Raw genomic sequence first — 15,849 nt, 5'->3', positions numbered from 1 at the left:
AGAGAATGAGATGGTTGGACGGCATCACTGACTCCATGGAGATGAATTTGAGTAGATTTCAGGAGTTGGTGATGGACAGAGGGGTCTGACGTGCTGTGGTTCATGGGATCGTGAAATGTTGGACTGAGCCACTGAACTGAACTGAACTTAGGCCAGACAGTGGACAGGTCAAAATCACCACCAGCTCATGGATGTAGGGTTCTCTTCATCTCTGTAATACTCTACCTGGAATTAAAATGGGGGTCTTAATGGATTAAAGGTGCTATTTATATTGACATTTCCCAACAAAAGAAAAATCAAGGGAAGGTTAAAACCGGACAAAAGTAACTGGCTGATATGGAGGGATAATTTAATCTTTATTATATTCTGAAGCTATAATAGGCACTAAACCCTTTCCATTCTCAAAAACAATTCCACTTAGTGAAGAATAGAATTTTTGATACATTCTATTGTACTAGTGATCAAAGAGAGTTGGTTCTTTCTTAAGCTAAATCAGTGGCTAGGTATGGATTAAGGGTTGAAGGGTTACTTCCATTCTACTTTCAGTCTTAAAAAGGTTTCACTGAACTGTGCCTCTTATGTGAAAATGACCTCTCTGGTCCATCTTTACCCTCATTTAGTATGAGCTGTCTTTCATAACAACCAGCTGTATTTCAAAACAATCAGGGCTTCATAAATGGTCAGTTCATAGTCATTCAGGGTTTAGCTTCTGGTGGAAGTTAATCATTCATTTATGAAAGAAGTTAGGGTAAGTCCAAAGCCATGGGACAGAATGATTGTCAACTTGAATACCTGCTAATGTTTATTGAGTGTTTAGGAAGGCACTGCATTTCTCTGAGCATCTTACATGTAGCATCTTATGTAATCCTAATATGTCCTCTTATATAGTTATTGTATATCCCCACTTCACAGAAGAGGAAATAGAGACACCAAGAGGCTGAATAACTTGCCTAAAGATGAAAAGTTAGTAATCAACGAAATCGGAAATTAGGCAGTCTGACTAGAGCCTCCATTCTCAAGTAGTCATTGTATTTAATGCTATAGTGTCTCCCTCAAACCCATAGGAACACTAACGAGTTAAACAGCAACTCTGGTTTCACTAGTACAGAATTCTAATTAACTCATTAGCTCACCATTTGTCACACTTATTTATAGAAAACTAGAGAGAGAAATATAATTTCCATTCTTATTAACAGAGACCTATATCGTTCCTCATCTTCATCATTAAACCTATATTTACCTTGTGGAAATTTTGCAAGCTGCTCACAGAAACAAAACAAAATAAAACAACCCCCAAAGAAGAACAAGACAGAAAATAGCATCTTTGCTTTTCTTGGCTCTGTCATAAATCATATTCTCCAGCTCAGCTCTGTGAGACTGAGGAGGTGGAATCTATTGTCCACCTTCTGGAATCATGTAGACAATAATGACAAAACAGTGAGAGGTAGAGGCTTGATTTGGAAGAAAATAGATTCCGTTGAATTTTTAAATATTAGATGCCATCCTAGGAAAATGTGATTCGGCCCCTATTTCAGATACAGAAAGACAGGTCTCACTATATCAGCCTAGAAGTCAATGCAGTTTATAGACCAGTCCCTAAAATTCTACTCTAAAACAAAATGTAAAGCCATCAACTGCTATCTTGATATGTCAGGACAAAAAACACAATACATACTTATAGAAGGAAAAAAAGGAAGTGATTTTCAGATAAGTGAATTGTTTTCATTTTTTGTTTCAATTTTGGGAAATTTATCAATTCATGTTTAGCTTTTCCATAATCTTGTGAAAGCACTAATTGACTTTAAATTCCAGTGATGGAGTTTAAGATAATATGACTGATTAAAGAAAGCTGCAAATCATTTGACACTCCTCCCACTAAGAGGTGACATCTAGATCTTTACCTTTTGAATCTGGGAAAATGCAGTGGCTGTTTTGACACTCAAATTACAGTGGTGGTACCACTGGGCCAATTACCAGGTTTAAGTCTAAAAGATCAGAAAATTCTACTTCATCTTCCTTAGAACATTATGACACGGAGCCTGTTATAGGCCAAATGTTTGTGAGCTCTCCAAATTCACATAGAGAATGCCTAACTTCCAATGTAATGATATTTCAGTATTTTGAGGTGAGATCTTTTGGAGATAAATAAGTTTAGACTAATCAAAGTGATTGATCAAATTAATTAGTTTAAGGGTGAGGTCCTCATGACAGGGGCTTCCTTGATGGGTCAGCAGCGGAGAAACCACTTACAGTGCAGGAGACATAGGAGATGCAGTTTCCATCCCTGTGTCTGGAAGATACCCTGAAGGAGGAAATGGCAACCCACTCCAGCATTCTTGCCTGGAGAATTCCATGGACAGAGGAGCCTGGTGGGCTATAGTCCAAAGAATAGCAGAGAGTTAGACATGACTAAGCAATTAAGCTAGCGATTCTGTATCCTCATGATGGGATTAATGCCCTTACAAGAAGAAGAGACAGAGCTCTCTCTCTTCATATGCATGTAGCAAGAAAAGACAAAGTGAGCACATAGTCAGAAGGTGGTCATTTACAAGCCACACAGGAAACTCTCACCAAGATCCAAATATGCCAGTACCTTGATCCTGAATGTTCCCACCTTAAGAACACTAAGAAATAAATGTCTACTTTTTAAGCACTCAATCTACAGTATGTTATAGAAGCCTAAGCTAAGACAGAACCTTAAATCCACCATCTGACTGCAACCATATGAAAGTTTTCAAGTGAGGAACACTTTATAAGTCCAGTGAACTCACAGAGCCATGAGAGATACTAATAATTTTAGTTTTAAGCACTAGGTTTTTTTGTGTGTGTGTGTTTAGTTGCTCAATCATGTCCAAGTCTTTGAAACCCCATGGACTGTAGCCATGTAGGACAGACAGACTCCTCTGTCTGATGAATTCTCCAGGCAAGGATACTGGAGTGGGTTGCCATTTCCTACTCCAGGGAATATTCCCAATCCAGGGATTGAACTCACATCTCTTGCACTTCCTACATGGGCAGGCAGATTCTTGACTGGGGCACCACCTGAGAAGCCTAAGTTTTGGAGTTGTATATTATGCAGAAATAGATAACACAAACAGATGGTAATTTCAGACCGAGGACTAAAAAGAGGAAAATATAGTGTCACTTAATAACTGTAGAACATTTTAAAATGATGTTTTCTAAGCTCTATTTTTCTCGTCTAAGAAACTCTAATTTTATTACCACAACTGAAGCTAATCTGACAAAGATGTCTTGAGTATCAACTTAAAAATTAGATGAACTACCAAGCACTTATAAAACACAAAAGGTATTATTATTCATATTTTTATTGACAGATGCCTACTGTAAATTATAGTTGTTTCCAAAGCCAGAAGTTGATCTGGATTTTGGAAACATTAGTGGAAATATTTAGAAGATAGCTAATTGTGATTTCCGATATATATTTACCGAATTATACCAGTCATCTCTGCTCTAAGAACCAATATGCTTCTGGATGCTATGCCAAACATTGATAAACTGACAGATAGAAAGCACAGGTGTCTGAAACTGCCTTGTTCTGTTTCCAGAAAATGCTAATACTGACATCAATCAGTAAAAATGCAGAGTGAGTGTGTGCTTTGTCTTTGGTAGTTACAGAAAGTTCTGTTGTCAACTGCTGCAAATGTGAAATGCACAAGTAAAAGCAGGGAAATTCAAATACAGATTTTGTTTGTTTGTTTGTTTTGGTAATGTCAAATAAGCAATACAGCAAACAATAGAATAGCAATAAGATGGCCTGCGTATGTAATAATAATAGATGACTTCAGAAGAGTACTTACAGCTGACACAGCAGTTCTTTGTTATTTTATTTGATTTCTGTGTCTGTGAGGGTTATTTAATCACAAACAACTCTTGGTAGTGTAATACAAAAAATAATTTATTCTAAGAATATAAGCCAGGTCACAAAAATGAAGAAAGCTGGGGAAAATAGAGCCCATGAAAGGACAGGAATCGGTGCGGTCTGGAGATCTGGAAGTAGGAATAAGTGGCTAGTGTCATTAGATTACCAGCTTGTTCTGAGTCATCTGATCAAGATGCAGATTTCCAGGCAAGAGGATCTGATCTGTGCTTTGGTTCATGAGGGCCCTTGGCCTGTGGAGCACAGGGCACCTGACTGATAGTCGTACCAAAAATTCTTACAATCATGGAGTAATGGTTCTCTTCTTAGTTTAGGTTCCCCAGAAACGCACCCTGAGATCAGGACTTGTGAGCCACTGAAGCTTTAAGTGTTCCTGGGGAGAAACCTATGAGGATGCTGATAGCTTAAGGTGAACAATGTCAGATTCATGATCTCCGAAGAAGATTTAGCTTCAGGAACAGGGACCAGGCTTGATCACTCAAAAGCTTTTGTGTAGCAGAGTTTTATTAAAGTAAGAAAAGGGGCAGAGAAAGCTTCTGACATGGACAACAGAAGGGAGAAGGAGAGTGCCCCCCTCCCTAGTCTTATCAAGGCCTTATATATTTTTTTCAGACCCACTCTCACAATATACATCTTAAATTAACAAGATTAGAATGAACAATAGAAAGAACTTACCAGACCCACTCCCATAATGTACATTTTAAGATGACAGGATTAGTCAGAAGGCTCTTGTAAGGAGAGACGGGGCCTCGAGCAAGATACATTGTTACATTGACTAAGACAAAGCCATGTAGAAAAGAACGTTTGTCCTTTTCTCCTTGAGAGCCCCAGACCCCTTTCTCCTCAAGGGTTCGGGACCCCTTTCTCCTCCTCCTCCTCCTCTTCCTCCTCGGGAACCCTGGACTTCTTATCACCCTACCTAGGAATTGACTCTCTCAATGTTAGAAGGGAGAACAGCAAGGAGGATGTCAGCCAGGAATAGGATTCCAGGATGGCTTCAGCTGGATCCTGCAGGAGAGTTCTAGGGTGAAAGTGGGGTCTTCGAGTGATCCCAATGCTTTTCTAATCCTGTAACTAATGTCACTTGTTATGGGCTTTATCTGGAGAGGGGTCTTGTAAATCCCCAGGCACTTTCCTCTGTTTGGGCATGCAAGCAAAGTGTGCTGGTAGACCGATTAGGTCAAGGGCAGTCATCCAAAAAGAGCTGCAGAAGGGGACCGTGGTGAAGCACAAAAAAGAACAAAATGTGGTCTGAGCAATTGTGGAAGATGCATTTCTTCAAAGGATAATTGAAACACAAAGAATAGATGTTGGGCAAATAAAAGCAATAAACTGTCCATTGCAATATCAATATTTAAACCACTTTGTGAGATAACCATCTTTATTACTCCAGCTTTTAAGCCCAGGGAGGTTAAGTATCCTGTCAATGGTCTTGTGGTGGTACTAGGATCTGCTCCTCCAGTGATTTTTTTTAAATCATATCCTAAGTTAATTGGCTTGGCTCTTTGTATATTTGATTTGGAACTAACAAATTGTCATTCAATGAAACATTCTGGGAAAGTGGGCTCATAGGAGAGTCTTAGGGAAGGAAAGGAAATGGGATTTCTCAAGCAAAAGGAAAGATCAGATTTTATTCTTCCCATGGATTCCACACATTTGCAGGCAGAGCTGACTGCATAATTTACCTGCGGAGTGCAAAATGTGGAGCCCATTGTTCAAAAAGCAGGATAGAAGGTGCTGGTAAATGTACTGAAATATAATTTTTCTTCAAAAGTCTCTATCACAACTAGTCAAGCAGTTTTTATTTGCCACTTAAGGGCACATCCTAGGGTAGGAAGTACTAACTAGGTGAATGAAGAACTTCACAGGCACTCGAGGCTCCACCCCCGACTCAGCAGCTTCATCTCCTGCCAGCTGGTTGCCAGAACCATGCATTATGCTCCAGTTGGAGCACCACAACAGAGGGGCAACCCTCAGGGTTTGCATCCTCAGCCCCAGGAAAAGCTGATTTGTGGGTCAGAGGTGGCTGAAATGCTCCCTTTTTGCCAAATCTTCTGCCTAAGGTACCATGAGACTGCCAGTCCAGGGTGGGACAGTCACTGTCATGCCCCACCTAGAGATGTTGTGGGCCATGCATGTTCAACCCTGACCCTCTCTGTGTCTGCACTGGAAATCTCCCACCAGAGACATAAGTCAGCAGTGGTTGTTGGGCGTGGTTATTGGAAGTATGGCCAAGCAAAAGCACAAGGTCGGGGGTGGGGGAATGATAAGGAGGGAGGGCATGCAGAAGAACTACAACTGAGAATGTGTCCATCGAATGTAGGGAGGTGGCTAGAAGAGGAACCACATGTGAGCTAGTTCCGAGTTCCCATGGTGTGATTCCTTGTCCAGTTAGATTTACTTACAAACCTCAAATTTAAAAATAAAGCTAAGAATTTAAGCTTAGTGAACCCAGAGTATTAACTGCAAGTTTGGGGCTCCTCTGAGTGGTGTTCTCTTTAAAACAGAATTGGTTTCATCTTCATGAAGCAGTCCTGTGTGCAGGAAGGAGGAAGAATCATGACTCAGCCTCTGCAGGCAGCTGAAGAGGCCTCTCTGTTACCCGTTGAGCGACAGGAATGAAGTCACAAGTCAGACATGGATAAAATTTGGTCCACATGATAGAAACATAAACAAATCCAAACCATGAGGGACAGAAAATAAAACCTCCCTCCAGTTCCTTGGTTATATGTGACTTGAATTTGTCCTGCATCAATTGCTGTATGGGCTACCCTTGTCTCTATTTCTGGGGCTCCAATGGTTTATAGAGGGTGTGCCCTGTGGTCGGTGGCCATCACTCTCCAAGTACTCTCTTCCATCATGCTGGTGAATCCCAAGAACTATTCTTCTATCAGTCTTATCTCTCCTAGATCTTGGAAAAATTTCTTGTAGTTTCTTATATGTGCATTACACTATCTCATTATATTATCTTCCCTGGACCACCAGGGAAGTCCCTAGCATTTCTTTTAGGAAAAGCTTAGTATGAACAAACTCTTTTTTAGTTTTTGCCTATCTGAAATGTTCTTATCTCTTCTCCTGTTCTAAATCATAATCTTACTGGGTTGAGTATCAGGTTGCAGATTTTTCTCTTTCAGCACTTTAAATTTATCATGTCACTTCCTTCTAACCTACAAAGTTTCTGCAGAGAAATCAGATGATAGCATTGTGGAGGAGGCTCCTTTGTATATGACTCTTTGCTTTTCTCTTGCTGTCTTCTGAATTCTGTCTTTAACTTTTGCCATTTTAATTGTGATATATCTGCTGTGAGGGTGTTTGAGCTCATCTTATTTGGGACCCTTTGTGTTTCCTGTACCATGATGTCTCTTTCCTTCTTCAGGTTCAGAAATATTTGAGCCATGATTTTCTCAAATACATTTTTTAAACCATATTCTCTCTCTTCTCCTTCTGAGACTCACCTATAATGTGAATGTTGTTATGCTTGACATTATTGCAGAGGTCCTTTAAATTGTTCTTAATTTTTTTAATTTGAAGATTTTTTTGCTGTTCTAATTGGTTGATATCCATTATTCTCTCTTTCAGATCACTTATGTGTTCTGTATCACCTAGTTGGCTCTTACTTCCCTTTAGTGTGTTTTTTCATTTCAGTTATTTTATTCTTAGTTTTGACTGGTTCTTTTTTATATTTTCTTGTTCCTTATCTCCTAGTTCTCATGTGTTCATGTATTATTTTCCTTAATTCAGTTAGCATTCTTATTATTAAATAAATTCTTTCTTTCATTAGTTATTTTTTCAGGATTTTTCTCTTGTTCTTTCATTTGAAACAAGTTCCTCTGTCTTCTAATTTTACTTAACTTTCTCTATCTCTACCAAATTAGCTGAAAACGTTATCTATCCAGTCCTGAAGGGGTGTCCTTGTGTGGCAGTTTCCATATACAGTCTGCATGCACCCCATGGCTTTCTCACTGGGTGAGAGAGCTGTATCTAATATCAACACAAGTCATGGTTTTCCCCAGGGTGTGCTGGCAACTGTCATCATGGTAGGAAATGGGGCTGGATATGGAGGAGCTGATCCACTGTCAGCAATGTCCATTCTTACCCCATTCAGATGCCCTGCTGGGTCTGGGCTGGTCTGTACTATGTCCTCCCCTCACCCTGCTGTGAAGTTGCTCCACGGAGCAAGCAGAGCTGGAATGAGTGCTGGACTTAAGCTGGGGTACATGCCAAGGGAGTCACAGGAAACCAGCTGGAGTACTGGGCAGTTTCAATCTGTTTCCTCTGTCTTGTTTTGGGAGTAAGCTAACATGTATGCACTCTTCACAAGCTAAGTCTAGGATTCTTACAGCCCCTCTGTCAGTCCCACTGGTTTTCAGGTCAGCTAAGGGAACTCACCCTCACTCCTCAGGGAGGATCTCTAAGTTCCTCCAAACTCCTCCTCTTCTGTGTCCTCTCTCAGGGGTGCAGATCCCCACTTGATCACTCCTTTTCCATTGTACTGGATTCTGCGTGATTCCTATTTACAGCCTTGGTAGTGTGAGTCTTTCTATCAGGCTCCAGTTTGTTTTCAGTGAGAACTGCTCCACATGTAGATGTATTTTTGATATGTTTGTCAGGGGAGGTGATCTCAGCATCCTCTTATGGTGCCATCATGATCTCCATAGTATCAAGAACTTTTCCTTAGTGTTAACTTCGAAAATTCCGTGCTGCACACCTATTCCCTTTTATGGTGTGCTCAGGGAGGTGACAGCTCACATATGTCAATTCTATCTCTTTGTTTCAAAGATAATCAACTGGACATTTGGGGTGTTGATCAGAACTACCCAGGGGGATTTTTTCACACACTCATGCTAGGTACTGGAAAGAGGAGCACGTGGTAAGAATTAGCTGTAGGCATTTCTGATGGAATTCCTTCTCTCACCAAACCTCAACCCCATTGGATGACACATTGTTATGATGTACAAACCTACCTTCTAAACTCTACCACCTATACTGGAGCAGACACTGTTAATTACTTAGGCATTTTCCCAGAAGGTTGCATAATGAATATTTGAATTGGGTCTTCTGGATACCTAGGAAAGACTGAGGGCTTTTAAAAGAGTTTGGTAAAGAACACAGAAACTTGGATTAAGAAATTCAAAATTGTATTATTCAAAATGATAATGCTAAAAATATTGAGATTAGGGACACAGCAAGTGATTGTGACTTCTTGTACTGGCCTTGTTCCTAGCCGATCTCCCCACCCCAAGTCATCTGTTAGTCATCTCCAATAATCACCCCCATATTATCCAGCCTTTTCCAATGAAAGAATGTTAAGCTGACATGTCTGCAAAAGTCCCTACAGGAAGATACTTCTTGAGATGCTCAGGTGCTTGTTCTCTCCTCCTGAGTATATTTTCTACCCTATCCTACATAGTCTGTCCTCTACTCCAGCCACAATAGAAGCCAACTGGGACAATCCAACCAGTTGCTGACACTCTTCCTCATTGGCATAGGATGGGGAAATGTACATTTACTGTTCATATTAATAACTACCCTGGAGGTTGGAGAGTATCTTACTAGAATGAGCTGGGACTCTTTTGCTTATGTTTACTTTCAGACTAAGGACTTCCCTGGTGGCTCAGAGGTTAAAGCGTCTGCCTCCAATGCGGGAGACCTGGGTTCGATCCCTGGGTCAGGAAGATCCCCTGGAGAAGGAAATGGCAAACCACTCCAGTGTTCTTGCCTGGAGAATCCCATGGACGGAGGAGCCTGGCAGGCTACAGTCCACGGGGTCGCAAAGAGTCACACACGACTGAGCGACTTTCCTTACTTTCAGACTAAACAGAAAAAAATCATGATTTTCCATATTACAAACAAGTATAACAAACAAGTATAACCAGGACTCATGCTTTTTAATTTGCATAGCTCATGAAAAGCTTGTTTAAAAAGTTATGACCACCACCTTTTGTTTTTCCCTCTTGAGCTTGGAGACAATATTTTGCGATTATGAGGCACACGCAGCTCCTCTCTCCACTGCTGACCTGAAGATATGCTTTTGTTGTTTTTATCCCTCTCTACTTCTAAAAGGGTGCCCATGCCCATTGCTTCTTCCCTAACATCTCCCCATGAGTATAGATAAGAACTTGGATGTACCTTGGTCAGTTTAGACTTGATTGGTGCTTGCCAGCACTGTCCCTGGGTCAGTTGACTAGGACCCACTTAATCCCTCATTTTTGCCAGTTCCTATAAACTTTTCTTCCATTTGGCCTATTTCCCCATCCATGCCAGCTGGCTTTCAGTTAGGGCCAAGCAATGGAGTAGGAGCTACAGTTGGAGTCATCTTGGGTCTAGAGCAGCCTATGTACCCTGGTCCCCTATTATGGAGTCCCTCAACCACCTACTCAGACCCAAGTATGCTGTAGAAGGGAAGCCCCCATATTCAAGTGAAACTTGTGTACAGAGGCTTTAATAAATCAAAGAACAGCAAGACCCCAAAGTAGGCCATCTTAGGTCCCTCACCTGTACTTTCAACCTCTAGATGCCTACAGAGCACAGTTCAAAAATAACATCTCACCAAACCTTTCATTTCACAGACAAAAAAAAGTGGGAGTCCTAGTAACGTGCTGAAAATCACAGAGCTTAGAGGTTATAGAAGCTGCTGCTGCTGCTGCTGCTGCTAAGTCACTTCAGTTGTGTCCGACTCTGTGTGGCCCCATAGACAGCAGCCCACAAGGCTCCCCCATCCCTGGGATTCTCCAGGCAAGAACACTGGAGTGGGTTGCCATTTCCTTCTCCAATGCATGAAAGTGAAAAGTGAAAGGGAAGCAGCTCAGTCTTGTCCGACTCTCCGCGACCCCATGAACTGCAGGCTACCAGGCTCCTCTGTCCATGGGATTTTCCAGGCAAGAGTACTGGAGTGGGTTGTCATTGCCTTCTCCTGTTATAGAAGCTAGGTCTTCCAATTCCAAATCCAGGGGACTTTTCTCAAATAGGAAAGAAGGACAGTAATGGGGTAAATAAAGTAAACTGAGTTCATAGAAACTCGAAAACAGACTGTCTGTAGCTACTTAATGGTGATGGCCCAAATAACTATCTCCCTGCCCTATTCTGAAAAGCATTATTAGGGAGGGGTGCAAGTTTCAAAGCCAGAAAAACACGTTTGAATCTTGGATCTGTCCATAGTTGACGAATCGGGCAAGTTTGAGACTCATTATCTTACATGTAAAATGAGGATGATAGTATCTATGCCATAGGGCTTTTGTAGAGATTAAATAATATAAATAGGCATAAAACTTGGTGAAGAGAAAAATAGGAACTTCTTATTTCCTTGAGAAAGCTACTAATGAGGGGATCCCTAGGCACCCAGACATCTCAGGTTGCTGTGCTGCCTCAGGCCATGTCCTGTCCTCCTCACATGATTTCCATGCAGGACTCTGTCTCCTAGTACAAGAGTTATCATGGCTGATATTGGGGGTGAGCTTTTAATAAGCAAGCACAATGAGATGGAGATTGAATCAACTGTGTGGGTTCAAAAAGACAAGCCAGAAGCAGCCAACATACTCAACAATATAAAAATGATAAAAAACTTTAATAAAAAAAAGGAATATTCTCTGGCATACAATTTCCTTTAAACTATCTAACATCTCCCTGAGCTGCTACTGTTGCAATTCTGTTGCAAGTAGATGGGGAAAGACTGAGTTTAAAGTTTCAGCCAAAGAACTAAGTGTTTAGGAGTGACCCTACACTTTCTTTTGAGCAGACTGCTCCTCTATGGTTGTCTAGTGTAAGATTCAAAGACCCCTGTTACTAAAGCAAAGAACTGGGTGGATGGGTACAGCTCTAGCTGTTTAAAACAGCAAATACAAGGTGTGTGTGTGTATGTGTATGCATATGTGTGTGCTCACACATGTGCAATTTTGTGAATGTGCAGACTCAGATGATAGGAATGTGAATATGGCTTGTGATGACCACAGTGAAAGAGTAAAAAGAGGCAAAAGTTCTCATTCTCTGTAGATGGTATTTTCTTCTCTTGATAGGAAAATACAGGTGGGATATGATACTTTTTATTTGAATTATGGTAATCATTAGCGGGCCTGGCAGATGTTTAAATTTACATTTTCTCTTCAGTATATTTATGAATTCTTAGTGGTCTCCAGTGACAGACTTTGTGTGTTTTATAATATGTTGGTATATTTTTACTTGTGTAGTCATTCCCATGTCAACACACCCAAACTAGAATCTTTTTTTCTGGAATCTTAGTGCCACTCCAGTTGGTCCTCTTGGACAAGATGTAAACCTTAGTGAGTTTTCTTGGGCATAGCCTATGTACTCTGCCATTCTTTGTCCTGACACAATCTGGACATGTTACTCTAAACAACACAGCCATCTTTTCTGTGTTCATGCTTTTAGTCAATTCAACTCAAAATTTTAGAGCCTTTAGGGAAGTGTCTACCCTAGTTTACTCTGTGCTCCTTGCTTCAGGGAAACAACTCAGCCCACTTGAGCCCTTCTTTCTTTACACGAAGTAAGCAGAGAGGCATCTCTATCTTTCCCCTTTGAGGTGGTCCCCAGAGCACACCTTTCCCTAGTAAATTATTCTGGTTGTTGATTCTGCATGTGAGGAGCTCAGAAATCATCACTCCATCACTTCTAACAACTAAAAAGCTCAACACACAGAAAAATTAACAACTCTCCTTGGGTCCACAAGAGAAGTGAGGACACTGAGCAAACTGCTATCCGCAAGATTGGAGACACAGGCAGGTGAATACAGGGATTTACAGCTGATAGCTCAGTTGGTAAAGAATCCGCCTGCAATGCAGGAGATCTCAGTTTGATTCCTGGGTCAGGAAGATCCACTGAAGAAGGGATAGACTACTCACTCCAGTATTCTTGGGCTTTCTTTGTGGCTCAGCTGGTAAAGAATCTGCCTGCAATGTGGGAGACCTGGGTTCTATCCCTGGATTAGGAAGATCCCCTGTAGAAGGGAAAGGCTACCCACTTCAGTATTCTGGCCTGGAGAATTCTATGGACTGTATAGTCTTATGGGGTCGCAAAGAGTTGGATATGATTGAGTGACTTTCATTTTCACTTTTCAGAGTAGAGACTTACAAGCATAAAATGCTACAGGAATCAGTACCAGCTAGGGAAAACTGAACTGTGATTGATGAATTGTTGGAGGCTCCACGTGGACACATCTGAGAGTTAAAAACTCCAGGGAGACCAAATCATAGCAGGGCTCCCACACTCTTGTGAGTTTTACCTCCAGGAACTCTAATCATAGGACTGTAGGATGCTTCCACCACCTCCACACCACACTACCATATTACTAAATGGCTATTTAAAGGATTTTTTCCCACTGGATACACCCTGTCTTGCTATCAAGAAAAAATTACAAGGGATACTAAAAGATAAAAAAAATACAGTTTGACGAGACAAAGCAAGCCAGAGTCAGACATAGAAGAATGTTGGAATTATCAGACAGGGAATTTAAAACAACTATTATTTACATGCTAAGGACTGTAGTGGATGAAGTAGCAGCACGTGAAAGCTGATGGATAATATAAGCAATAGACAAGAAAATCTTAATAACCAAAAAGAAATACTAGAAATCAAAAGAGTAGCAGAAATAAAGAACAGCCTTAATAGTCTTAATAGTCTAGACACAGCTGAGTAAAGAATCCCTGTACTTGAGGATTTATCAATAGAAACTCTAAGATTGAGAAAAAGAGTGAGAACAAAGACTGTAAAAAATAGAAGAAAATATCCAAGGACTATGGGATAACTATAAAAGGTACAATATACATATTATATAATGGGGATACCAAAAGGAGAAGAAAAATAAAATAATAGAATAACTTTTTGAAGCAATGACTGAGAATTTCCCAAATTAATATCAGACACCAAATTACAGATTCAAGAAGCTCAGAGAAAATGAAGCATGATAAGTTCCCCAAATCTGCACCTATCTGGGCATATCATTTTCAAACTACAGAAAATAAAAGATAAAAAATAAACAAAATACCTAAAATAAATTTAACCAGGGGGATCAAAGGTCTCTGCTCTGAAAACTATGACATTGGTGAAAAATTTGAAGATGATATGAAAACATGAAAAGATATCTTGTATTCACTGGTTGGAAGACTTATTATTGCCAAAGCATCCACTCTACCCACAGCAAAGTACAGATTAAATGCAATTCCTATTTAAATTAAAATAATATTTTTCAAAGAAATAGAAAAATTTTAATTTTATATGGAACTAAAAAAACACCAATAGCCAAAGTAATCTTGAGAAAGAAGAATAAATTTGGAGATACCACACTTCTTGATTTCAAACTATATTATAAAGCTATAATAATTAAAGCAGAGTTGTATTTGCATAAAAATAGACACATAATTCAATAAAACAGAATAGAGATACTTGAAATAAATCCATGTATAGATAGTCAATTAATTTACAACAAATGAGCCAAGAATACTCAATGGGAAAAGGAAAGACTTTTCAATAAATGATACTGGAAAACTAATGTTGGGAAAACTTTTGCCACATGAAAAATAATGAATCTTGACCCATGTCTTACATATATACAACAACCAACTCAAATGTACAAAAACTTAAATTTAAGACCTAAAACCATAAAGTCACTAAAAGAAAACATAGAGAGTAAGCTCCTGGATGCAGGTCTTAGGAATGATTTTTTTTTTTTTGGGGATTTGGCACCACAAACTAAGGCAACAAAAGAAAAAATAAACAAGAGAGACTACAACAACAAAACAAAAAGGCAACATATGAAATGGAAGGAAATATGTGTAAATATGATCTTTGATAAAGGGTTAATATTCAAAATAAATAAAGAGCTCATGCAATTCAATCGGGAAAAATGAAATAATAATCTGATTAAAAAATGGGCACAGAAACTGAGTAGACTTTTTTTTCCTCAAAAATGACAAATGAATAGACAACAGGTACATGAAAAGGTGCTCAACCTCAGTAAGTCATCAGAGAAATGCAAATCAAGGGCACGAAGAGTTAACACATCATACCTGTTAGAATGTTGTTGTTTAGTCATTAAGTTGTGTCCAACTCTTTGCGACTCCATGGACTATAGGCCACCAGATTCCTCTGTCCATGGAATTTCACAGGCAAGAATACTGGAGTGGGTTGCAGTTTCCATCTCCAGAGGATCTTCCCAACCCAGGGGTTGAACCCATATCTCCTGCATTGGCAAGTGGATTCTTTATTGCTGAGCCACCAGGGAAACCCATCTGTTAGAATGCCGTTATCAATAGAATAAGTGATAAGCAATGTTGATGAGGATGTGGGAAAAAGGAAACCATAATGCACTCTTTAAAGTAGTATAAGTTGGTACAGCCACTATGGAAAACAGTATGAAGGTTCCTCAAAATATTAAAAATAGAACTACCATATAATCCAGCAATTCATGTTCATTGCAATCCCCTGCTGATCACATCATTATTTACAATATCCAGGATGTGGAAACAACCTACATGTTCAATGATAGATAAAGAAAATGTGCTGTGTATGAATACAATGGGATATTACTCAGCCATAGAAAGGAAAAAAAATATTGCCATTTGCAACAATATGGTTGGACCGCAAGGGCATTATGCTACCTGAAATAAGTCATACAGAGAAAGACAAATACCGTATGAGCTCACTAATATGTGGAATCTCAAAAAAAAAAAAAAGTGAATAGATATAGATTGATGGTTTCTAGAGTCAGGGTTAGGGTATGGGCAAAATGGGTGAACAGGATGAACAAGTACAAACTTCCAGTTATAAAATAAATCATAGTGATATAATGTACGGCATGATGACTATAGTTGATAATGCTGTATTGACTATCTAAAAGTTGCTTAAAAGAGTAGATCTTAAAAGTTTTTATCACAAGAAAAATATTTTTGTAATTGACATGTGACATATGTCAACACATGTGACGCATGTCAAATAAACAC

At 39.7% G+C, this 15,849-nt stretch overlaps 1 long non-coding RNA gene across 1 annotated transcript in view; it reads right to left on the bottom strand.

Annotated features, from left to right (window-relative positions):
- Positions 1 to 8,574, bottom strand: part of LOC145547134 (uncharacterized) — an 88,703-nt gene extending 80,129 nt beyond the window's left edge. The window contains exon 1 of the long non-coding RNA XR_014083563.1: positions 8,288 to 8,574. This is a non-coding gene — a long non-coding RNA (uncharacterized LOC145547134). The remainder of the gene's footprint in view (positions 1 to 8,287) is intronic.
- Between the last annotated feature and the right edge of the window lie 7,275 nt (positions 8,575 to 15,849).

This window comes from Giraffa tippelskirchi, chromosome 4, assembly GCF_054371585.1.
Source record: "Giraffa tippelskirchi isolate mGirTip1 chromosome 4, T2T-mGirTip1v1.2.pri, whole genome shotgun sequence".
NCBI classification, from domain to species: Eukaryota; Metazoa; Chordata; class Mammalia; order Artiodactyla; family Giraffidae; genus Giraffa; species Giraffa tippelskirchi.
This window is presented reverse-complemented; position numbering and strand designations above follow the sequence as displayed.